This window comes from Macaca fascicularis, chromosome 14 (genome assembly GCF_037993035.2).
Source record: "Macaca fascicularis isolate 582-1 chromosome 14, T2T-MFA8v1.1".
Taxonomy (NCBI): domain Eukaryota; kingdom Metazoa; phylum Chordata; class Mammalia; order Primates; family Cercopithecidae; genus Macaca; species Macaca fascicularis.
In genome coordinates this window covers 38,013,751-38,039,623 of record NC_088388.1, presented here as the reverse complement: position 1 = coordinate 38,039,623, position 25,873 = coordinate 38,013,751, and the positions used below count along the sequence as shown (strand labels likewise).

Below are 25,873 nucleotides of genomic sequence, written 5' to 3'. Positions count from 1 at the left end.
CTAGTGGTAATAGTGAATGTTGCCACAACCATTTTTACCCCTTGATTCCTAGACCTGTGATTCTGGCTATGGGAGAAACAGCACCATATATAGGTTGCTGATTCAAAGTATATAGTGCCTTATGGAGGACCTTGCCCAAGCACTGCACCTAACTGGAGCTGTAACTGAGTCTCAAAAGGCCATTCCACCATTTTATCAAGACAGCTGCTTCAGGATGGTAGGGAACAAGGTCAGACCAGTGAATTCCCTGAGTATGGGCCCATTGCTGCAATTCTTTTGCTGTGATCAGAAGTAATGCTGTGTAGAATACCATGATGGTGGATAAGGCATTTTGTAAATCCATGGACAGTAGTTTTGTGTGCAGGGAAGGAAAATCCATGTGCCGAGCTTTGTGTGCAGGGAAGGAAAATCCATGTGCACTGTTGTCTATTCCAGTAAGGACAAAATGCTGCTCCTTTCATGGTAGAAGTGGTTCAGTGTAATGAATCTGCCACCAGGTAGCTGGCTAATCACCCTGGAGAATGGTGCCATACTGGAGGTTCTGTGTTGGTCCCTACTGCTGACACATCAGGCACTTAGCACTGGTCGTAACAAGGTCAGCGTAGGTGAGTGGAAGTCCATGTTGCTAAGTTCATTCATGACCTCCATCCCTGCCACCTTGTCCACTTTGTTCATGAGCCCACTGTGTGATGACAGGGGTAGCTAGGGAAAGAGGCTGATTAGTATCCACAGAACAGGTCGTCCTAGTCACTTGACTATTAAAATACCCTTTGGCCAAAGTCACCTTTTGGCGAGCATTCTTGTGGGATACAAATATCTTCATATTTTTTGCTCAAAGAGATCTATCCATATATCTCTTCCCCAAATTTCTTGTCACCAATTTTCTAATTATGTACCTTCCAAGTTCCTGACCATCGAGCCAAACCATTGACTATAGTTCTTGAATCAGTATATAATCACATGTCCAGACATTTTTCCTTTTAAGCAAAGTGCACAACCAGGTGCACTTCCTGAAATTCTGCCCACTGGGAGAATATCCCTTCAACACTGCCTTTCAGAGATGTCCCAGAGAGATGTTATAGTGCTTCAGCTGTCCACCCTTGGGTAGTGCCTATATATCACACAGAACCATCTGTAAACCATAGCCAAGTCTTCACTTCCTCTGTCAACTGACTGTAGGGAATTCCCCATGGAGCCATGGGTGCAACTGGAAGAGAGAAGGCAGTAGCAGAAATGAGGACCATGGATCACTTTATGTAACTTCTTTGTGCCTTCAGGGCTTGCTTGGGCCAATTACATGTATACCACTTCCATTTGATGATAGAGTGTTGCTGTGCATGCCCAATTTTATGATTTGATGGGTCAGATAATACCCAGTTCATGATAAGCAGCTCAGGTTGCATAATAACTTGTTGACTCGTGGTCAAGCATTCAGTTTCTACTAAGGCCCAGTAGCAGGCCCAGAGCTGTCTCTCAAAAGAAGAATCATTACCTGCAGATGATGGCATAGCTTTGCTCTAAAATCCTGAAACCTTAAACTGCAATTCACCTATGGGAATTTGCCAAAGGATCTAAACAGCATCCCTGTTTGCCATTGACACCTCAGGTACCATTGGATCTGCTGGATCATATGTCCTAAGTGGCAGAGCAGCTTATGTAGCCTCCTGGATCTGTTGCAGAGCCTTTTCCTGTTCTGGGACCTACTAAAAACTAGTAGTATTTTTTTGAGTCAGTTAGTAAATGGGCCAGAATAAAATGCTTAAATAAGAAATGCATTGCCTCCAAAATCCACATAGGTCCACTAGCCATTGTGCCTCTTTTTTTTTTTTTTTTTGGTTAGAGGCCAGGTACAACAACTTAGACTTCTCCTTAGAAGGGCTACTTCAACATGCCCACACCATAGACCCCTAGAAATTTAACTGAGGTAGGTTACACCTAAATTTTAGTTGGATTTATTTCCCATCCTCTAACACATAAATGATTACCAATCAAATCTAGAGTAGTTGCTACTTTTTGCTCACTAGGTCCAATCATCAATATAATGAACCAGTATGATGTCTTGTGGAAGGGGAAGGTGATCAAGATCCCTGTGTGCTTGACATTGTCTAAATTATGACATAGAACTGTAGAGTTAATATAACCCTGAGGTAGGAAAATGAAGGTGTATTGCTGGCCTTGCCAGCTGAAAGAAAACTGCTTCTGGTGGGCCTTATGACAGAAATGGAGAAGAAGGCATCTGCCAGATGATAGCTACATACCAGGTACCAGGGGATGTGTTACTTTGCTCAAGCAATGAAACTAAATCTGGTATAGCAGCTGCAGTTGTAGTCACCACTTGGTTAAGCTTACCGTAATCCACTGTCATCCTCCAAGCTCCATCTGTCTTCTGCATAGACCAAATAGGAGTGTTGAATGGGAATGTGATGGGAATCACCACCCCTGCATCTTTCAAGTCCTTAATGGTAGTACTAATCTCTGCAGTCCCTCCAGGAATGCAGTATTGCTTTTTATTTACTGTTTTTTGAGGTGGAGGTAATTCTAGGAACTGCTTCTCCTTGGCCTTCTTCATCATAGCCCCCAGTCCACAAGTCAAGGAACCAATGTGGGGATTCTGCCAGTGGCTAAGTATGTCATTCCAATTATTTCTTCTGGAACTGTGAAATAACTACAGGATGGTTCCGAGACCTATTGTGAGATGAACTTGAGCTAAAATGTCCATTGATCACCTGACCTGTATAAGCCCCTACTCTGAATGAGGGGCTACAGTGGCATTTTGGGTTTCCTGGAATCAGTGTCAGTTCAGATCTAGTGTTCAATAGTCCCCCAAAGGTCTGATTATATCTTTTACCCTGGTGCACAGTTACCCTGCTAAAATTCTGTAGGTCCTTTGGGAGAAAGCTAGGAGAAAGATTCACAGTATAAAATTTCATTTGAGGGCTTCTGGGTCTGTAAACTGGCTCAAGTCTGAAAATTGATTGAGGGGCTCTGACTCTCTGATTTTATGATTCAAGTTAAACTTTCGTTCATTTGACCTGGAACTTTTCTGTTTATACAGATCAAGTAAAAATTTAATAGGCTTCCTATCTATTTCACTTCTAGGAACACCATGATTAACTAGCCCACGCCACAGATCTGTGTGAGTCAGACTATTCTAATTGCTGCTTTGACTCTGCCACCTAACACAGTAACTACGCCCACCTTGCCTTTGACTGTGGAATGCTGCCACTTGGTCTCACCACTCTGGATCCAATTACTCCCATTGCATTTAGATTTTCCAATTAAGTGGCCGTAGTTCCCACTCTAAGGTCTGGCCTACAAAGAGTAATCACAGAGTTCTTCAAGAATACTGGGGCTTCCTTTAGTAATTTATTTCTTAAAGTATTGGTAAAAGTGTGTCTTCTAGATCTTCTCAGTGTTGGGGAATATATCATAAATTATAAATCCACTCTTTCTAATCTCCCTAAGCCTGTGAATCCCTTCCTCTACATTAAACCTCGGGAGAGCCGACATTTCCAATTTGCTTACAATGGGCCATCTTTTGATTGTGTTTCAGCCAACCAATCAACCACATTATTAGAGCCTTAACTCCCACGCTGTAATATTAAATGAAGAATCTCTGCTTAGTGGGCCCACATCAATAAATTCTACCTGATCCAACATTATGTTCCTTCCTTCATTATCCCACACCCTTAATTCACACACATGTTCCCTAGATTTCTGCTTGTGTAAATTAGAAAGGTTAGGTAGTTCTTTTGGAATATAGCATGCCTCCTCATGGGCCACAGGGCAGGAGAAGATAGATGTCCCAGCTAAAGAAGGAGATAATTTGTCCTGATTCTTCCTTTTTGTTTTATGTGAGCTCTCAATGGAATGGATAATGTCCACCAACATAGGTGAGGGTGATCTTCTTTACCTAGTCTACCAATTCAGATGCTAATCTCTTCTGGAAACACCCTCAGAGATACACCCATAAATAATGTGTTGCCAGCTATCTGGGCATCTCTTACCCCAGTTAAGTTGACACATAAAGTTAAGAGGTCATCTACTTACTTGTGCCATTTCCCAGATGTTGAAGCTTGCCACAGTTTATCCAAGAATACACGGAGTGGGAAAGGTAGAATTTAGTTTGCCCAGGTAATGTTCTCCCAGTGATTTCCCTCTGGGCCTCCCACCAACACTATCTCTTGTGATGAAACTGGGGAGAACTGTAGGGAAGAAGATAATTTCTGCCTCTCAAAACTCACAGGCTGATGGACAGAGATCCCATAAAGCATTTACTGTAGAAAAGGAAGAAGTGGCAGAGGAAAGTGCTGGAGAAAAGAAGATAGAAGAACAATGCAAATGCTAAGCCCAGGTGTAAGGTGACCAGGTCTGCCAGGGATGATGGCAGCTTGAATGGTGAGGAAAGACAAAATATGAGAAGGACATATAAGAAGATTTGACCATGTTTGTTTAGAGACTACCTTCCTTGGTTCATCCTTAAAAGAGATGAAAATCTTGTAGCACCATTTCTAGCATTTGGTATGTACTCAAGAAACATGAGTTTTACTGACCATAGACTGAACATATAGGCTATTAATGAGAAAATTCCTATACTTGAAGAAGCCTAACTTGCTAGGCCAATTTTATATTTTTGCTGGGCTGCCATAGGGTTAGAATTAAAGGCACATTAAAATATGTATTAAAAGGCCAATAGTGGTGGCTCATGCCTGTAGTCCCAGCACTTTAGGAGGCTGAGACAGGTGGAACACTTGAGGAGTTTGAGACCAGCCTGGGCAACATGGTGAAACCCTGTCTCTATAAAAAATACAAAAATTAGCCCGGCATAGTAGTGCATGCCTATAGTCCCAGCTACTTGGAGATGAGATGCTTGCTTGAGCCTGGAACTCAAGGCTGCAGTGAGCTATGATCACATCACTGCACTCCAGCCTAGGCAACAGAGTGAGACCCTGTCGCCCCCCCGAAAAAAATGTATTAAAGGTACATTATAATGTGAATGTGTCTGTAGTATACATTAAGTCTTTATGTCTGTAAAGACATGCCATGTTCTTCCTTTTTCTCTCTCAGCATATATACACACAATACACACTTAAATCTCTGTGTATGTGTGTACATATGTATACACATGGCACATTAGCTTTATCTAGAAATAGATACATATGCATTAAGCTACTGTAAAGTTTATGAACACTTAAAGGCACATTAATTCTATCCAGGTATATTTCTCTATAATGTACTGCATATCTATATGTATACTAATACATTATTCTATCATCCAGCATAAATTTCTGGCCCCCCCACAGGAAATGACCTTTGTATTTTGTGATCAATGCAAGGACCAAAGATTTTGCATCCTTAAATTATATTCAATACATACTTTGTGAATAAAAATGCCATAACTTAAAATATTGCCTTTGGTATTTGCATAGTGCCTTTCATTACTGTTGAACAAAAACTAATCTATGCATAATTCTATAATTCTATAATAATTCATTCTGTGGAGATAAGTTGTATAAATGTGATAAGTGAGATATTTTCTTCCTTAGTCCTTAAAATGATAGTGTAAGGAAATGGAATGATTTTGCCTGGAGATGAGACTACTCAAGGGCATAAGTGTTCCAGAAGGGACACTATGAAGTTGTAAGAAGTTGCTGTATCTCATTTTCAGTGAGGCCACAAGAGAAAATGATTGTAGTAGGAAGTTGTGGTTTAGGCTTTAAAATGCCTTTGCTGTGAGATAACATAGAAGGAATGGGGTTTGTATATTCTTCCTTTTTTTGATGTTTCAACAAGGTAACCAGTTCTTTGAGGTTCAGTCAGTCTATTCTACTGCCTATTCTAAGAAGAAATGACGCCTTCCTACCCACAGCGGGTGAGTCTAGGGAAGTAGTTTTATATCACCACAACCCTGATACACCTTTCTTTCCCCCACAACATGTGCTGACTGGACCAGGGATGGGAATTGTAATGAAGGAAAACCAATTGGAAAACTGGTCAGAGACATCATGTAGCCTGGCATTAAAAATGAACTGCACGTATCCTATTTACCTTTTCAATAAATTACTCTAGAGAAAATGCATTTTAATGATGGGAGCTGAAGTTGAAAGGAAGCCATAAAATAGAGGGGAGTTGTCTCCAGCCATTTGCTTAGAAAAGTAGCAGGGACACACACAGACAAAATAGAAAAAATAAGACATAAGACCTACTATTTGATAACACAACAGGGTGACTATAGTCAATAATTTAATTGTACATTTACAAATAACTGAAAGAGTATAACTATAATTTAATTGTATGTTTATAAATAACTAAAAGAGTATAACTGATTGTTTGTAATACAATGGATAAATACTTGAGGGGACGGGTACTGCATTTTCCATGAAGTGATTATTATGCATTGCATGCCTGTATCAAAGTATCTTATGTACCCCATAAATATATGCATTATATACCCCCATAAACCCAATATGTACCCACAAAAATTAAAAATTGAAATGAAAAAAGTAGCAGGTAATGTGAACAAGCAGAAGAAATTATGACTAGAAAGTGGAGGTTGGATAGATGCAAGAGAGAGAAAAATGAGCAAGAGTGCTCACGTGACTAACGAGAGCTGCTTTAATTCACGTCTTCCCAGACCTCGTGCCCCACCCCCATTTTTTCTTAAAGAACTCGAGACTCTGTATCAATTAGATGATTTGGACTGCAAGAAATAAAAAAAAAGCCATCTGAAAGCAGTGTAAACTAGGGACATTTATTATCTCACATAACATGAAGTGTGGAGACCAGCACGGTTTTAGGCTGTCTCAGTGATGTCATCAGGGATACAGTTCTGTTCTATCTTTCCTATGTGCTGTACTCAACATTTTGGCTAACTTTGGTGCATTCTTGTGAAATTTAGTTGCTTCTCAGCTTTCTCCATGGATGGCTTACATTCAGCTCATTCAACTTTCTTGGGTCTTCTCTCCCCTCCTGTTTTCCTCATTTTTACAAATTTATGCCTTAAAGGAAATAATACTATTATTTTAGTGGGGTTTTGAGGGGAACCAGTGGTAAATACATGTATTTAATCATTTAATCTGCCAACTTTATTGTGAAGTCCCTTGAGTCTCTCTTTTAAGATGAAAGACATTTACTCAAGAAGTTTTCTTACTGGACTTACCCTCCCATATCATTGGCTAAGATGGAGCTATATGTTATATACAAAACACAGAGCCATAAGCCAATCACTGGCAAGGGGAATGAGATCACTTTGACTTGGATACATTGCCATTCACTCTTGGCAATGAGAAGGAGCACCTTCCCTTGAGCACATAGCTGTATGGAGGATGAACAACTGGAGAGTGATCTTCAAAATATTGAACAATGGATGGAGCATGGACCGACCAGTCAAAATGGGCATGCTACCCAAACAGAGCAAAGAAAACCGATACATACCCAAATGAAATCTGGTTCTACCAACAAGGAAGAAGATGGAAAAAGATTTGTGTAAGCTACCAATTGTGGCTGCAAAAGTCTTGGTTTCTAGCACCTAGAAAATAAAGTACACAACTGCTTCAGAGGAAGGACTGAATCACCTCATAAGGACCATTCCAGCCTGTAAATTTTTACCTAGAACAGAATTGTTCCATTTAATGAATATTTGCTTAAAGCAGTCTACTGACCTGAAATGAATGTCACTGCAGGGAGCCAGAATACATATAAATTACAGGGTTGTGGGCACTTTCCAATTCTGGCACAACCTTTATATAAAAGGTTACCCTAGTCCTTTAAGAGTGAACTTTTAGAGAAAGGTTCTTCCTCAATGGTATTTGCAACTAATTGTCTTTATCTTACTTGCAAGCTCTTGATTGATGAAGCTGGCTGAAGCGTTGGATTGAACAGAACTCTGAGGTTGATTTGGAGTCAGCTGGAAAGAGCACTATGTTCATTTAGCAATGTGTGTGTGTGTGTGTGTGTGTGTGTGTGTGTGTGCAGCACTTGGGCCATGTATTTTCTCTTTTCTTTCAGATCAGTTTTATATGGGCTGAGGCTCCATGGAGTCACCTAAGCTGGAGGCTTCCAAATTACAAACTATACCTAAGACAAGGAGATGACCTTTCTTAGTGGGTGACATTCTTAGTCTAGGAAGAGGAGCATCCTTGTGGAAGAGTTCTCAGGGATTTGGGTAACATCAGAGTCAGAAGGAAAAGGAAGTTCTATTGAGTTTCATATTTGAGAAGAAAGCTAGAAGGCAGAAGTCCAAGGGTGTGTCAGTTATTTTAAAAAATAAAACATGAAGAAGAGAAGTATAAAATATTTCCAAAGCTCTGGGATTAACAACACCAAGTTTGCTTGTTTTGTTTCCTGGTGGTAATTAGCAGTCAAACAACATGTGTGCTTTGGGTCATCAAATATTATTGTGAGTAGGGAGAGCAGCCAGTCTTGAACAACATGATTTCGAGGGATTGAGTGAGTGATGAAAATTATTGCAGGATAGGAAAGCAAGTTGAATTTCTGGTGCCTACAGTAAAGAGGAAAAGAGAATGTGAAGAACAGGCTGAGAGGAAAGCTCTAGGTTGAGCGACAGAAAGGCCTCTGTGGAGGTTTCCAAATATAGTGCCTTATACTACTCAAAGCCCTTCCTATTATCTTGTGTAATTCTCTTACTACTCTCTGGATTGGGTATAGTTGATATTTTTAGCTCTGTTTTTCTGAATAAGTTAATTTTCAGAGAAGGTAAAGTAACCCAAAAGTACACAGCTAGATGGAAGCTGATCTAGGACCAGAAATGAGTTCTTTCAACTTATAGATCAGGGCTTTTCCTACTATCTCACAAGGCCACTGAGATCTAAAACAGAACTCTCTGATCTAGAGGATATCTAGAAGTATATTAGGCACAGGTGGGGGTGTATGGGTGGGGAAGACAGCATTCCAAGTAGAGGAAATAGCACTTGCAAGACCCTGAGGAATGAGAGAGAATGGTGGTTCCTAAGAACACAAAGCAGACCCGTAGGGCAAGAGCAGGAAAAGCAACATGGATATTAGTGTAAGATGAGGCTAAACATGTAGCAGGGCCCAGATTCTGAAGGCTGTGAGGACTAATATTTTACTTATTTAGCTGGATCTCACACTCACAAGCAGTTTCCTTCCTAAATAGGATCAACACGCATTTCTTTGGACCTTTGCTGACACCAAATGGTACCAGCCTTTGAGCCTCTCAGGTGAGGTGGGAGGTGGGGAAAGGAGGACATAAAATTAGCATAAGTACATCAACCTAGTTGCACACCTGTCTTAGTATGAATAAATAACATGTTCTGCATTTTCATGTGCTTTGACTTTCCAAGTGAATATAGATGTTATGATGAATAAAACTCAAATTCATTTCATTGTACTCCTGAATTCCTGGGAGCTTTTAGCCATTATGGATATAATCCCTCTACCTCTTGCCTCATTGGTCTGTGACAACAAACACAGTTGCAACTCCTTTTGCTCTACAAATTATTGTGGCTTGAAAGTTGGCCCCACTCAAAGAATCATCCAGCTATTTCTGGGTATTTCCATGGGGATGGAATAGATCCCTTGGGCTCTTCCTACCTGAGTTTCTCCACCTCTTCTCCTCTTCTCTGAGTTTCATGCCATTGTCCATGTTCTGTTCTCCTTGTGGTTCACTGCTTTTCTGTGCCTATCTTTGTTCATTCCCACCTCGCATAAACCCTTCACTGCCTGTCTTTATTCTCGCTGCTCCTGAACCCCTTGTTATGTTTGTTCATTTCCATTGGTCATATCAGCACTGCTACTGTTGGGCTCAAAGGCTGAGATAGTTTGCTTTCTACATGGAATGGAATCATGACAGAATCTCCTGAGGTTTGAGGATGGCTCTGTCACTTCACTGAGATTGGCCTCTTCTCCAGCCATCATCTCTGCACTTCTACACCCACAGCTGCAGCTGATGTAAGAGGACCAGCATATATACTTGTGGAAAGCCCAGACTTGCTGTTACTACACTCTTCTAGCCTTCCCAGTTGTACTAGGGCTACTTACTCCCAATGATGGAATTTCTCTGAGGGTTTGATACCTAGGATTTCAGTACAAATGGCACAACAGAAATAGAGGAAGTCCTTTGTTCCTCTAGTCCGCGGGTCAGCAAACTAACTCAGGGGCCAAATCTACTTGTTTTTATAAATAAAATTTCACTGAAACCCAGCAACAACTATTTTATTTATAGATTGTTTATGACTGCTATTATACTATACTGGCAGAGTTGAGGTTATGACAGACATGGTATGACCTGCAAAGTCAAAAATACTTACTCTCTGGACTTTTACAGAAAAAGATTGTCAGTTCTTTATCTCGTTTATAAAATCATTCAAGGAATGGTTTTAAAATGAAAAGTGGGTGATATGATCAGATTTATACTTTGCAAAGGTCATTCCAGTTGTAGTGACAAAAGTGAATTCAGGGTGGGAAAATCAAACTGGAGACAAAGACCAGATAAGAGGCTGTTCCAGTAATTCAGAGAAGAGGTGATGGTGGCCTGAACCAAAGGAACAACAGTGAAAATGCAAAGAGGTGATGGATTTGAGAACTATTGAGGAGGTAGAAATGATAAAACGTGATAGTGGATCAGGCGCTTCATACCTCTTCTCTGACACTCAGCCTCCAGGCTCTAGGTACTACAAGTCTGATCATGGATTTGCTTCTTTGTTTCTGTGGTCTCCCGATTCCTGTCTGGGTCTTCTTCTAACCCCACCAGAGCACTAGAGTTCTATTTTCCTATTTTTGCCTGATGGCTAGGGCTCTACTGCCTCCTGACTATCCACTATGAGGCAATTAGGGGAATTCAGTATTAGGATCCATGTCTCTTGTCTTTGTCCACCAATAGAAGATACTACTAACTTGGACTTGCATTGCCTTCTGATATTTTAGGCAGGAACCTCTGTGAGAGGTTCTATGATTTCTCTGTCAGGCTGAACTTTCTGCTAGCAGTTGTGTATTCCAGGAAATGAATATAGCTCTAAATCCAACTTCTCACAGTTTGCTTGGTTCTTTTACAGTACTTGAGATGGCTGGGCCAATTCCAAGGTACTACAAAAGTAAAGAAGAGTAGGTAGGTATCCCGGGGCTTCATTATATTTAAAATGCTAATTCTTTGATTTTTATTCAGTTATCTCAACTGATTAATAATTTTTGATGGAATGAGAAAAGATAACTCTGTTTTAGTCTTTCCTCTAAGGTTCTGTCTGTGTTTATTCTATATCCCTATATGCTGATAACTTCCTAGTTTCTGTCCTAGAATCTAGCATATATCTAGCTTCCACTAAATTCCTCCACCTGGATGTTATCAAAACACTTAAAGTTCAATCTGTCTAAAACCTAAAACCTTTATCTTATTGCTCCTTTTCCTTTTCTTCCTCCCATATCCTTTGTACTAATGAATGGCCCCACCAATCAATCCTGTCACACAAGCAAAAGATGTGGAAGTCATCCTGGAGTTATAAATTCTTCCTATTTCCTTACTCTACAGTCTATCAGGATTCTCTCTCTTAAATATATTTTAAAAATCTTTATCTCTTCTACATTCTTGCTGCCTTTGTTTAGTCTTTTTATGTCTCACAATGACTAGTCATTTCCTGGCTTGTCTCTCTGCCTCTTGTCTTGTTCTGATCTAATCCTTCAAGGACAGGAACCAAATGACCATCATTTTAGTATCCTCAGAACTGAGGATGAGATGGGAACACAGAAGGTCCTTGTTGAATATGCACCAATTTAAATAAAGAGGAAAATCAGGATAACTTATGTCTTTTCCTTTTGATACTCCTGATCTAAGATCTTCTCTTGTCAGTATCTTCCTTCTGGTTCCTAGAAAATTCCTCCTATGCTATGGAAGACCTCAAGTGAGGTTTCTACCAAGACTTTGAGAGGATTTGAAGCTTTTTTAAAATAAAAAGTTTAGCTTTTTCACAGGCACTGTTATGGCTCACTGGGGAGGTGGGAAGGCCTTCTGCTGGGGTGAGAATACAAGTCAGGCTCCTAAATTTTCATAACGGAATGTCAGCCTCGCCACCTGACAGTCTAAAACATATGCCCAAAGCATATGGATCTCTTTTCAATCAACACAACGTCTTCACTTCCTCTAAAGAGCTCAATCTTGGACTGACTGATATTCAGCCCTATCCAAGAAGCTCAGCTAAAAAGAGTGATATTTGAGAGATATTTGGAGCTAATCATTCAGTCTCTAAGTTTGGACTACAAGTTAAAAATTCGTTTGGACTACAGCTCTAATTCCATTAGAAATGTCATCAGTGAATAACATTTAAGTAATGTGCTTTCTGATTTTTTTTCTTTCTTTTCTTTTTGAGATGGAGTGTCGCACTGTCACCCAGTCTGGAGTGCAGTGGCACAATCTCCACTCACTGCAACCTCCATCTCCCAGGTTCAAGTGAATCTCCTGCCTCAGCCTCTGCGTAGCTGGGACTACAGGTGCACACCACCAGGGCCAGCTCATTTTCGTATTTTTAGTAGAGACAGGGTTTCACAGTGTTGGCCAGGATGGTCTTGATCTCTTGACCTCGTGATCTGCCTGCCTCAGCTTCCCAAAGTGCTGGGATTACAGGTCTGAGCCACCGGTGCCCAGCCTGTGCTTTCTGATTTTGTGCAAGACTGATAAAAAATGCTTGCTTCTGAAGAATCACCTCCCTCCCCAAGTATTTGTCCATTGTCTTACTCAATGTGTCTTTGAGAAAAAAAAATATTTCTAAAGAAGTAGTATGCTGCTTATATTGGGTAATGAGAACTACTATAGTTCTGTTCAAGACAAAGTTTCAATATCTGAGCTACCCCTCTTCTTCTTTGGATAATAGTAACTGTAGATAAAATAACAAAAGATAAAATTTAAAAGACAATAACACTTTAAGGAACAAACTAAATATGTCTTTGACTAGAAAAGAACAGAAATGCAAAGCAGTAGGGCTGGAGATGAATGTCTACTGGGCTGTAGCACTGTAGGCAGACAGAGATGATTAGGAGTTCAGCACTCACAGGGTGACAGGATCTAAAAGTGCCAAGCAGGTGGCAACCAGACATTGGATCATTGTTTGAAATCAGGGTCTGAGGTGGAGTACCACTCCATAAAAGGAAGCTTAAAACAAAAACAAAAACAAAAAACTGCTGTCTAATACTACCAGAATATCAAGAAAGGAAGTAAAGATGAAGCTACAGTTTTGAAGCCAGAGCTTCTGTGAAGCTGCCTTCTGGCTCAGTGATGAGTGATAATGTCACAATTATCCCAAGAAGGCAGGAATACCGATATAACAATATAAGATTTATTTCTAATTTGGGATCCTAACAGGGTTGGCTGAAGGCCATTGAAAGGGAGGAAAGAGATAGAGGAAGAAAAGCCTAAATAATTGACAAAGCTTCCTCCTACCCAAGACAAACCTGAAAATCTAAATTCCATAATTAATGAAGAAAAAATACTAAAAATAGCCACGAAGATAAATTATTGACATCAATTCCTTCTCAGATGAAGTGAAAATAATTATACAATCTGAAAAATGCTTTATAATAAGACATTTATGATCTTTCACCAATAAGATAAAAAAGAAAAAATTCATAATGAAGACTAAGAAAATATAGAACAAAACCATGCAAAAATGATATGATAACAGGCAGATCTAAAAATAGCTTATTAAAAATTCGAGAAATAACATGGCATAAACTTTTGAAAAGGCAAAAGCAAAGAGAGAATTAGTAAATCAAAAAAATAGACCTGAGGCATTGTGAAAAAGCAGTTCAGAGAAAGGGAAGGAGGATTGAGGAGGTGAAAGTTAAGTATAGCAAAAGCTCCAGAAGAAGAGAGAAAAGAGTGAAGTAGCAACAGTTGAAGAGACCTTGGCTATGCATTTTTCAATGTTGAAGACACAAGTCCTCAGATGAAAAATGTAATCCAGGTTCTAAGAAGGATGAATGAAAATAAATGCATACTTAGATACGTCTTAGTAAACTTGAAGATAAGGAGAACATGTTATAAAGTTTTAGTTACGCAAGATGAATAAGTTCTAGAGATCAGGTGTACAACATTGTGCCTATAGTTAGCAGTACTGTGTTTTGCACATAAACATTTGTTGAGAGAGTGGATCTCATGCTATGTTCTTACCACAATAAAACACAAAGCAAAACAAAAAACTATTTGAAGAAAAAATCAGATTCTTAAAGAATGGCCTTGGCTGGGCGCAGTGGCTCATGCCTGTAATCCCAGCACTTTGGGAGACCGAGGTGGGCGGATCACCTGAGGTCAGGAGTTCGAGACCAGCCTGACCAACATGGAGAAACCCCATCTCTACTAAAAATACAAAATAAAAATACAAAATTAGCCAGGCATGGTGGCACATGCCTGTAATCCCATCTACTAGGGAGTCTGAGGCAGGAGAATTGCTTGAACCTGGGAGGCGGAGGTTGCGGTGAGCTGAGATTGTGCCATTGCACTCCAGCCTGGGCAACAAGAGTGAAACTCTGTCTCAAAAAAAAAAAAAAAAAAAAAAAAAAAAAAAGATGGCTACTAGGCAGACAGTTGACTTCCAATCAGCAACTATCCAATAGAGCAATATCTACAAATTGCTGAGGAAAGCCACTGTCAATCTAGAATTATATGACTGGCAAAACCACCTATGTGTAAAAGGTTACATCAGGCCAGGTACGTAAACATAACAAGGCTTTCCTGGGAAGGAAACATCAGTTCTCACAACACCATTTCCTTGAATGCTTACTGAGTTAAGATAAATATGGAAGGCCAGGCACGGTGGCTCATGCCTGTAATCCCAGCATTATGGGAGGCTGAGGCAGGTGGATCACTAGAGGTCAGGAGTTCAAGACCAGCCTGGCCAACATGGCGAAACCTTGTCTCTACTAGAAATGTAAAAATTAGCTGGGCATGATGGCAGGCACCTATAATCCCAGCTACTCAGGAGGCTGAGGCAGGAGAATCCCTTGAACCTGGGAGGCGGAGGTTGCAGTGAGCCGAGATCACACCATTGCACTCCAGCCTGGGTGACAAGAGCGAAACTATGTCTCAAGAGAAAAAAAAAAAAAAAAGATAAATATGGAATACTGCATGCTAAGAGCTAATAATCTGTCTTGTTTACTGTGAAATTCCTGATTAGAGAGAGCATATCTGGACTGAGATTTTTCTACATGGGCATACAAGTTTCGGGCCTATATGACAGGAACAATATATAAGAGAGGTGGGAAACTAAGGCAGTAGCTTCTCTGTGCTAAGTGAAACCGTATATATGTTGAATACATCCTGTGTAGGTAAGGGGAGATACAAGAAGCTGTGTATACATATTCTTTTAGGACCTCCAAGTAGTAATAAGGCTGTTTTTCTTGACTTCTATAAATCTGAATATTTTAATGATAGATTAAATCCTATTGTGTTACATGAGTTTGATTTCCAATCTTGTGATCACTGCTAGTAAAATAAAACATTTTTCACATACAAAAATTAGGAGACTTTTCCACTCACAAACTATTATTGAATGAACTATAAAGGCTGTAATTTAGCAAGAAGAAAATCGAACTCAAGGAGGGAGACTGAGATGCAAGAAACAAAACCAAGTAGAGAAACTTAAAAATTAAGTGGATAACTAATGGTTATCTACCCAAAGGAAAAGAAGTCATTATATGAAAAAAGATAAAAAGATACTTGCACACACGTTTACAGCAGCACAGTTCGCAATTGCAAAAATGTAAAGCCAACCCAAATGCCCACCAATCAACGAGTGGATAAAGGAACTGTGATATATATATGTGTGGACACTGTGATATATATATATATATATATATATATATATATATATATATATATATATATCAGCCATAAATATATATATATAGATATATATATATATATCAGCCATTCATTCCTTTTTATCAGCCATAAAAAGGAATGAATTAATGGCATTTGCAGCAACCTGGATGGGATTGGAGACCATTATTCTAAGTGAAGTAACTCAGGAATGGAGAAGCAAACATCGTACATTCTCACTCATAAGTGGGAGCTAAGCTATGAGGATGCAAAGACATAAGAATGACACAATAAAATTTGGGAACTCAGGGAAAGGGTAAGAAGAGTCTGAGGGATAAACGACTACAAGTTGGGTTCAGTGTATACTACTCTGGTGATGGGTGCACCAAAATCTCACAAATCACCATTAAAGAACTTACTCATGTAACCAAACACCATCTGTTCCCCAATAACCTATGGAAATCAAAAAAACTTTAAAAAAGTTGAATGGAAACTCAAAAAAAATTAAGTGGATAAGTTTTTTTTTTTTTCAATTAAAAAGTGAAACAAATTGCTAAACCTCAATAATAGAAGAGAAGGTGAGTCTTCAATGGTTACTTAATGTGTTAACGTCTTTGTCCTGTTTGAGAGAAAGAGATACTGATGCTGAATGACTTTATACTCTCCTAAGAAAAACACTTAGAAAAGGATATAGTTTTAAAATTATAAAGTACATATTTTTAAAACTTACTGAAATACATATTTTATAATTTTTAAACTTAAGAATAACCATTAAAATGAGAGTAATATTCTCCATAGCTTCTGAATTCACAAAGCAAAAAGGAGTATAGAAAATTTTATCAGTACCTCAGGAGGTAGAAAAGGAGGAAAAAAAGAAGCAAAAAGAAAGGAAGAGAATTAGATAATCAATGAGTTTTCCTTTTTCCCATGGCTGGCAGGATGACCAGATAAAAAATATTTTCCAAGTATTTCATCCTGTATTCCTAATATGGTTATTTTCACTTTTCATAAGATAATTTCTCATTTCTTTTGCCTTCATTTTGGATATCTATATAGTCAAGTTAATTTTCTTCTTGTATTAGAATCATACAATTTTAGACCTGGAAAAGTCCTTAGAGATCCCCTGGTACAGAAATAAAAACAAAGCAGGTATACTACCATGATCTTATGCACAAGGCAGGCATTGCTAATTAAATACAATGTTCCTTCTCACTAAGCCTAATCATGGTCTTACATATTTCTCAATAAAGCTTTCCTACTGTATTTTATTGGCCCAAGAGATGAAACCTATTTACTATCAAGATCTAGTCCAATTATGTCTGTGACAGATGAAGAGACTGAGATGTGGGATGACAAGATAATTTGCCCAAGGTCACACAAAAACTGAAACAAGAGCTAAACCTATCAAATCCAGGATATCATCTTCTATATCAGATCAAGTCAATAAATCCTATGGCTCCTCTCCCAATCAAAGAAACTTCTAGAACCCCCAAGAATGTTGCTTTTAGTTTTAAGTTTTTTGTTTTTCCTAACCAGTTGTGGGTTCCAATTCTGTACAAGATGAAGTCACAACATGCCATTTTACTGCTTCCACTAATCACAACAAAAAACTCTGGACAAAATATGTGTGAAAAATAGAGAACAGAATGTAGATGGCTAGGGGCTTAGGGACTTGAGGAATTGCCTGGAGGTGGGTTCCCTGGGTTTTTCTCTTGCCTCTTATTTGTCCTGACTTTGGCGCTGGAGAAGCCTACAACTTGAAAACAGGCACAGAAAAAAAAAAAAAAAAAAAAAAAAAAGCCACGAGAAAATCCTGGGCTCTTTAGCCAAAGAACTGTGAAAAGTTATTTGTGAAAAGTATAACCCAGTAAGTCACATCCTTTAACCATACCTGTCTGCTCTCAGGGTGAGTACCACAAGCAAGTCATGCCCCATCCTCCACCTTGATAGGCACTGTAGGAAATACAGTCCGTGGGCAGAGCCCTCTCTTCCAGGCCCCTTGCAATAAGGAGGGGGTGCTCTTCCCCTTTGAAGACTATGGGTGGAATTCTGACTTCCAACCCTGCATTAGTCTGCTCTGGTTGCCATAACAAAAGACTGCAGAGTGGGTGACTTAACAGAAATGTATTTCCTCACAGTTCTGGAGGCTGGAAGTCCAAGATCAAGGTACTGGTAGGGTTGGTTTCTGGTGCGGCCTTCCTTTGTGGTTTTCAGTCAGTTGCCTTCACTGTGTCTTACCTCTGTGCATGTGCGGAGGGCAGAGGAGAGAGAGATGTCTGATGTCTCTTGCTCTTCATAAGAAGACACCAGTCATAGCAAATTAGGGTCCTACCCTTATGACCTCATTTAACCTTAATTACCTATCCAAAGACCTTGTCTTCAGATAGAATCACATTGGGGGTTAGGGGCTTCAACATATGAATTTTGGAGGATATAATTCAGTCCATAACAACCCTGAACCCCTGTCCTGCAGTAATGCCCTGCCCTCTCTGGTGGAGCCTGTGTGTGAAACCCTGACTTCCATCTCTGCCCTGCATTAATAAGGAAACAAAACTGGTAAATTAAACTTTATCAAAATTACAGTCTTTTGCTCTGTAAAATAACCTGCTACAAAGATGAAAAAACAAGCTGCAGACTGAGAGAAAATACTTGCAAATTACAGACCTAATAAAGGACTTATATCCAGAATATATAAAGGACTCTCTAAATTCAGTAGTAAGAAAACAAACAATGCAATTAGAATATGGTCAAAATCTTGAACAGACACTTTTCTAAAGATGACATCCTGGTGGCAAATCGGTATACGAAAAAATAGTGAATATCACTAGCCTCTAGGAAAATGCAAATTAAAGCTATATGTGCTACCACACCTATTACAATAACCAAAATAAAAATTACTGATAGTACCAAGTGCTGATGAGGAATGTTAAATGGCATAGCCATTTAACATTTCCAAACAATTTGGAAAATAGTTTGGCAGTTTCCTATAAACATACACACACCACAGGACCCAGAAATCTGTTTCATCAGTGTTTATCTTAGAGAAATGAAAAGTTATGTTCACACAAAAACCTGTACATGAATGTTTATAGCAGCTTTATATTGTACCGGTCAAAACTGGAAACAACCCATATGTCCTACAACTGATGAATAGAATAACAAAGTGTGGGCCATCTATACTATAGAATACTGCTCAAAAATAAAATGGAATTAACTACTGGTTCATGTAACAACTTGGATGGATCTCAAAAGAATTATGCATAGTGAAAGAGGCCAGTCTCAAAAGGTTACATATTGTATGATTACATTTATATAATATTATTGATGTGGCAAAATCAATGCTGCATAGATATATGATTGCCAGGGGTTAGGATTGGGGGTAGGATATGATCATTAAGGTGTAACTCAAGGGAGTTTCTTTGTGGTGACAAAACAGTTCTGTATACTGACTGGTGGTGGTTACACCAATCGTAGAACTATATACACACACACATACCCCCAAAAGAAGTCCACACAAAATCTGGTGAAATCCAAATAAAGTATTGTACTATTGTGTTACAGTTATTGTTATTGTATTGTATGTACCAATGTCAGTTTCTTACTTTTGACAACCTTCTATGGTTATGCAAGATATTATCATTAGGAAAAGCTGGGTGAGAGGTACATGGAAATTCTCTGTACTATATATGGAATTTCGAGTCTAAAACTATTTCAAAATAAGAGTTATAATTTTAAAAAATTAGTTGTAACAAATTTTTAAAAATGTTCTAGTCTCACACCTGTCTGACTTCAAAGCCAGTGTGATTAAACCACTACACCACATGGTAAGGATCCATTAGAAAAATGCTTATGTTAGCAGGCACAAATAAGGGACACTCCCAGCTATTCAAAATTATTTTTGTCTCCTTAAACTCTAAAATAAAAAAGCACAAAACAAGAAATGGCTGAGATAACTGTAACATTTGAGGTGGGATGGTTTTAATAGATTTTACCATTTTAACTCTTTTAGGTTAAATCCCACTTTGTTGTTCAGTGATCTCAGAATGTTTTATGAATTCTCTTTGGTAGATTTTCACATCAGCATTTCAAATCACCTTACTCTAGATGTTTTTCTCTTGGGTGTTCTTTTTGTTAATATTTTTAACTTCACAAAGCTCTTTTCTATCATTTTAGTCAGTTAATTGAAAGCAAAGCTTAAAGGAAACGAACATGTTTAAAATAAACTTTTTAGGGTTGGAGACTACATGCTTTTTGTTATTTTTCTTGCTCTGATATCTTATTAGTGTTATCACATTCCTGAAATACTTAACATGGTTAAAAGCGTGAAAAGCACAAGTATTGAAAGACCTTAGGAGACTGCATTTTGAAGCCCTCAAAAATGTGAACTGGGAAATACATAAAACAACTCTGTTTGTTGGGCTTAAGGTCATGGGAAATACATCTGTTTGCATTTGTGGAGTATACGGTCATAGAAAACTATGCCACATGAAGCAATGGAGCAAAAAGCACAGCAGCAATATGCGGTTACATCATTTGCTAAGCATGTATATCACAAATTACTTGAAAGCAACCATCATGATATTCTGGGTCCCACCAAAATGTTATGATTAAACATTCACAACAAAGGCTGTGACCAGGAGCCTTTGTTCTGAGCAGGGTTTATTTGAAGAAAATGGAATGTTATTGTAATAAGAAACCTGGGCTGGCTCTGCCTCTCCAACTCATTAGGCTGTGGTAATGTGCATGAGGTGGTAGGGTGAAGGGAGATGGGCTGGGGAGAGGCTCATAAGTTCCACACAACACCCTGGGGCTTGACAAGGGAAGAGGAATGACAGGTGTAGAGGAGATATATGAAGTTCTCCATCGGATACCTCCTGCAGAGTTGGAGTCCTAGCCTTCAGGGCAGAACTCTCAGGAGGTGCACTCTATCATAGTCAAAAATTCCAGTGATACATTGTTCATGAGAAAAATCAGACAAGGCAATTACAGGAAAGAGCAGGAAGCCACCTCCGTCTTCCAATCAGATTTTCAATATTTAACCATCACTTCCTAAGTACAGTTGGGCTCACTGAATTATGCAGCATCCACAAGACTGTCAGAGAAGATTTGTTCCTCATAATGGATTTTTGCATCACAAATGAATAGGGCTCTTCGACTTTATATTCATCTCCCTTTTCTGTGGTTACTTCTGCCTAATTTGCGTTTTTACCTGTCACTTTGCCTATATTATAAGAAATGTGAAAAATATGAAGAATCCTCTTTTATTGTCATGGCCTATGAGTGCCCAGACTGCTTGACCCTATATGAATTAAATACACCTTTTTGGATATTTTGTTCTTCCTGTATGTAGGGCTTCAAATGGGTGCAAATAAGATACAGTTAAATCTAAATGTACTGTTTCCACCAGAAGAATAAAAACAGGCACTAGTCTGCTACCAGCTGAAGATGAGAAAGTGGAAACAGGTGTAGCTGAGATAAATTAAATTTAAAAAAATGGGAGCCTTGGGCATTTTTCATAACAGCCCTGGAGTTAGTGGTTGGCTGGGAGCAGGGACCGTCCTGTGTGTGGTTTGAAGTTATGTGGAAGTCATTCACATTTAGCATTTATTCGCAGGCTATGGGGGTAAGGGTGATGCTCATTTCTCGTAGAGAGAGAATGTTCACTTACTAAAAGCCTGCCTGGACTTTGTCCTTTTCCAGGGACCATTGAACAATTAGGAGTTCTAGATTATACCTGGCATTAAGGATGTCATAACAAACTCCACTTTCTAAGGTTTCTGATCCTTAAATATAATCAAGGGAAGTAATGGTTTATTTTCATCTGCATGCATTCTCATACCTTTGCTGAGATTATGCCAGGGAAAAACAAGAACATCCATTTAATGGGAAGTGTCATATCTTCCTCTGACCCACCCTCCCTTCCTTTCTTCATTCCTTCCCTCAGCAGAGGTTTTCAAGTGCTTGCCGTGTGCCAGATAGGCACTGTGCTAGGCTCTGGGGAAATCACAACTAACAACATGTAGCCCGTGTTCCAGGGATGATTTTACATTCCAGTATGGAATACAGAAAAGTAAACAGGCAATTGCAACACAGTGTAATAAGTAGAATACATCTTCTGGTGATAATGATAACGATAATAGGGGTATATTTCTTAGGTGATTCTCTCAACTATCCCTTGAGCCAGGTACTATTTTTATTCCTGTTTTACTGAAGAAGCTTGAGGCTTGGTCAATTTTGCAAGTTCATAAACTTAGCAAGTGTAAAGTTGGAATTTGAATCCTGGCCTGTGGAATTTGAATCCTGTTTGTGCAGTCCTAGAACTGGAGCACTTAACTTTGACACTAATTGGTTGCTATGGGAAAACATGGTGGTGGGAATGTACATCTAGCATAGTCTTGGAAGCCCCAGAGGGTGGTTACGGAAGGCTTCTTAGAGGAAGTTACAACTAATCTGAGAATCGAAGAGAGAATAATAGTGGAAATAATAAGGTATGAAGAATAAGATATATTTAGGTTGGAAACCTGGCCATTCCTACATTTTAGCTTGGGTAATATGTTTAACTTCTCAGCCTCAACTGCCTTATCTATTAAAACAATGATGCTAATATTATCCCTATTTCAGAGTTGTTAGAATGCAGTGAGATAGCATAGCATATGTGAAAGTTTTAGCATAAGACTTGGCATTAGGAAGACACCCAGTAAATGTTTATTTTCTACAATTTTCCAAGCAATAATAACATTCTGCATTTTACCATGCATACCATGGAATGTGTGATCTGCCTTAACCCAAAAGCCATGGGATAATTCAGATAGTTTAAAATGAGAGTTTAGATTATTTATTCTAATTTTTATTAGTCCTAACCCTAATATTGCCTTGGTTATTTTGGGTATTTCACTTATCTACTTGCCTAACAACTCATTCAGCTATTACTGGGTATATTTTAGAATAAACATTCCTGGAGGAAAAAGATGTTTGGCTATTTCTCAGAAATAACAGAGCTTGAAAGGAGCATTTATCAAAACAACTAAAAAAAAATCTCAGTGACTGGTTGCTGGATTAAAGGAAGAAGACATGAATCTAAAACATAATAGATTGCTAATTGTTTCTCAAGTTCATGGCCATTTGTAACATTTAAAAATAATTATGTACATTATGATAGAATTACTTTCAGATGTAAGAAACCCCTCTTCTCCATACCATTTAATTAAATATTAGGTACTGTTGAAACAAATGGATGAAATTGGTTTAGGATAAATGGTTGTACCACTGTTACTGCAAGGTGAATACTCATAAGCAAGATTCATAATCTTTCTCATTAAATCTCTTTTCCTCTTATGTGTCATATCTCAGTTAATATTATCACCATCCTCTAAATTACTCAGGTTAAAAACTTTGACTTATTTTTTTCTTCTCTTTGTATCAAACCAGCTGTTAAATGTGGTAGGCAGAATTCTAAGATGGTCCCCAAGATTCCTGCAACCTGGTATAATATTTTCTATATAATTCCTTCCCTTTGAAGGGGAACATCACACACCGGGGCCTAATATGGGGAGGGGGGAGGAGGGAGGGATTGCATAGTTATACCTGATGGGTGCTGACGAGTTGATGGGTGCAGCACAACAACATGGCACAAGTATACGTATGTAACAAACCTGCACGTTATGCACATGTACCCTAGAACTTAAAGTATAATAAAAAATAAAAAATAAAAAAATAATAATTCCTTCCCTTTAAGCGTAGGTGGGACTTGTGAAAATGATGATGTTACTCTAGCGATTAGGGTACATTATATGGCAAAGGCAAAGGGATTTCACAGATGTAATTAAGGTCCCTAGTCACTGGATTTTGACTTAATCAAAGTGGATTATCCTAGGTGGGCCTGACCTAATCAGCCCTTTAAAAGAGGGATTTAGCCTTTCCTGAGCCCAGACATTTGGAGGAGCAGATGTTCTCTTGCTGGTTCTGAAGAAATAAACTGTAATGTTATCAGAAAAAAGAGCACGGGGTAAGAATATGAGAGTGACCTCTAGGAGCTAAGAGGTGTTTCCAGCCAGTAAGTACCAAGAAAAATGGGGAGGTCAGTCATATAACCACAAAGAAAAAAAAAAAGAATTCTGCCAACAACCCAATTAAGCTTGGAAGCAGATTCTTCCCTAGTCAAACCTTCAGACAGGGATGTAACCCACCTGACATCTTTACTGCAGCCTTGTGACACCTGAGCAGAGACTTAGCTAAGTCACACCTGAACTCAACCCACAAACTGTGAGATATCAAATGTATGTTGCTTTAAGTGACTACACTTGCATTAGCTTGCTATGCAGCATAGAAAACTAACACATTAAGTTTTCTTCATTCTCCCCTTCCAGTGTCTTTATCTATCCCCTTTTCTCTATTACTGTGGCCCTCATTTATGTCTTCATGTCTCTCACCTGAACTAATAACTTTCTAACTAGTCTTGTCATTTTCAATTTTTCACTTCTCCAGGAAATCCACTGCCCATATATCCACTGTATTCTGTCTTATAGAAATGTAGTTTTGATTATATCTCCCCCTTTAAAAATTCTCGTTGCTCCCAATTTTCTCCACAGTCAAGGGAGTATAGCTTTGTCATTTGGGCTACAGGTTTTTGATTTAGAGAGCTATGGATTATGAATTTAAATTCCAACACTTAACCAGCTTTATGAACATGGGCAGTGAATAAACATCTTTAAGCCTCAGTTTGTAAAGCAGAGGTTATAATTTTCCCTTCCTTATAGGGTTATGGTGAGAATTAAATAAGATAATGCTTGTAAAGATTATGTCACATAGTATGTGCTCAATAAATCATAGCTATTTTAGTGGTCATGATATAATTAAATTCAAACTCTTATTCTGGTACTCAAAGTTACTAATGATCCTCAATAGCTTTTTCAGCCACATCTCCTACATCTTTATGCAAATCTTATGGATCAGCCATGAGAGACTATCACAAAACTTGAAGTTTTCAGTTAGCTTTCAGCTAGCACCTATAAGTGCTCCTTTACTGAGTACTTACAGCCCAAGTCTGTTCTGCTCTGTTGGAGGCCCATTCTGATTTGTGGTGCCATATAACTTGTTAGTTTTTGTATCAACCCTACCCCTACAACCTTTCCTTTTCTTTTACCTTTTGACTCAGAATTTATCTTTTTGCTTCTGCAGCAGTTTTCTTGCCCCTATGCTTAGTATGTCAAACTATGTTTTGAACTCCAACCTGCTCACATAGTTGGGTACCTCCCCATATAAAAAAGAGATCATTTTTATATTCCCAGTTCACTTGGCACATAATAAGTACTCAAAACCTTGTTGGATGATTAAGAATTAGTTTCACTGACCTCCTTGTCAGTCCTAAGAATGATGGAACAAATTTTTTTTTAATTTATTTATTATTATTATACTTTAAGTTGTAGGGTACATGTGCATAACGTGCAGGTTTGTTACATATGTATACTTGTGCCATCAAAAAGTGGGCAAAGGATATGAACAGACATTTCTCAAAAGAAGACATTCATACAGCCAACAGACACATGAAAAAATGCTCATCATCACTGGCCATCAGAGAAATGCAAATCAAAACCACAATGAGATACCATCTCACACCAGTTAGAATGGCGATCATTAAAAAGTCAGGAAACAACAGGTGCTGGAGAGGATGTGGAGAAATAGGAACAAATTTTTGTAATGGATGATAACTACTAATGGTTGACTGGCTTTAGAAACATGTTATTTGGCTTAAATAATTAAATATTCTACATAAGAATGCATCAAAGTAAACTATGTGTGCTTTATAAAGCACAATAAAATCCATGAAAAATCTAGATGGCCAATTTGTTTAAATAAACATATCTCTATCTTTATATATGCTTCTTTTTCAGAATAATTTCAGATCTTCATTGTTGTAACAAATCTTTTTATTCCAAACAATTGCATTTATTATCCTGCAAAAAGTCTTGAGATACCACCTAGTGTAGAGATCTGGAGACTTGAATGCATGTAAAGTAGGAACTGTGTCTTCCCTTTCTCTCTGTTAACATACTCTTGTTGATACATACACTCTGCCTGGCTTCTTCTTCCATA

General features: G+C 38.6%; 1 long non-coding RNA gene across 7 annotated transcripts in view; it reads left to right on the top strand.

The window, feature by feature from the left end:
* LOC123568769 (uncharacterized) overlaps window positions 1–25,873 on the top strand; it is a 171,216-nt gene that overhangs the window by 45,355 nt on the left and 99,988 nt on the right. For 3 of the 7 annotated variants that reach the window (XR_012423362.1, XR_006692284.2, XR_010580855.2), the window contains exon 3: window positions 11,034–11,086. The exons of 3 other annotated variants lie outside the window; for them this stretch is intronic. This is a non-coding gene — a long non-coding RNA (uncharacterized lncRNA). Of the gene's footprint in view, window positions 1–9,136; window positions 9,201–11,033; window positions 11,087–25,873 lie in introns of all 7 variants that reach the window. One more of the 7 variants, XR_012423359.1, reaches the window with a different exon arrangement.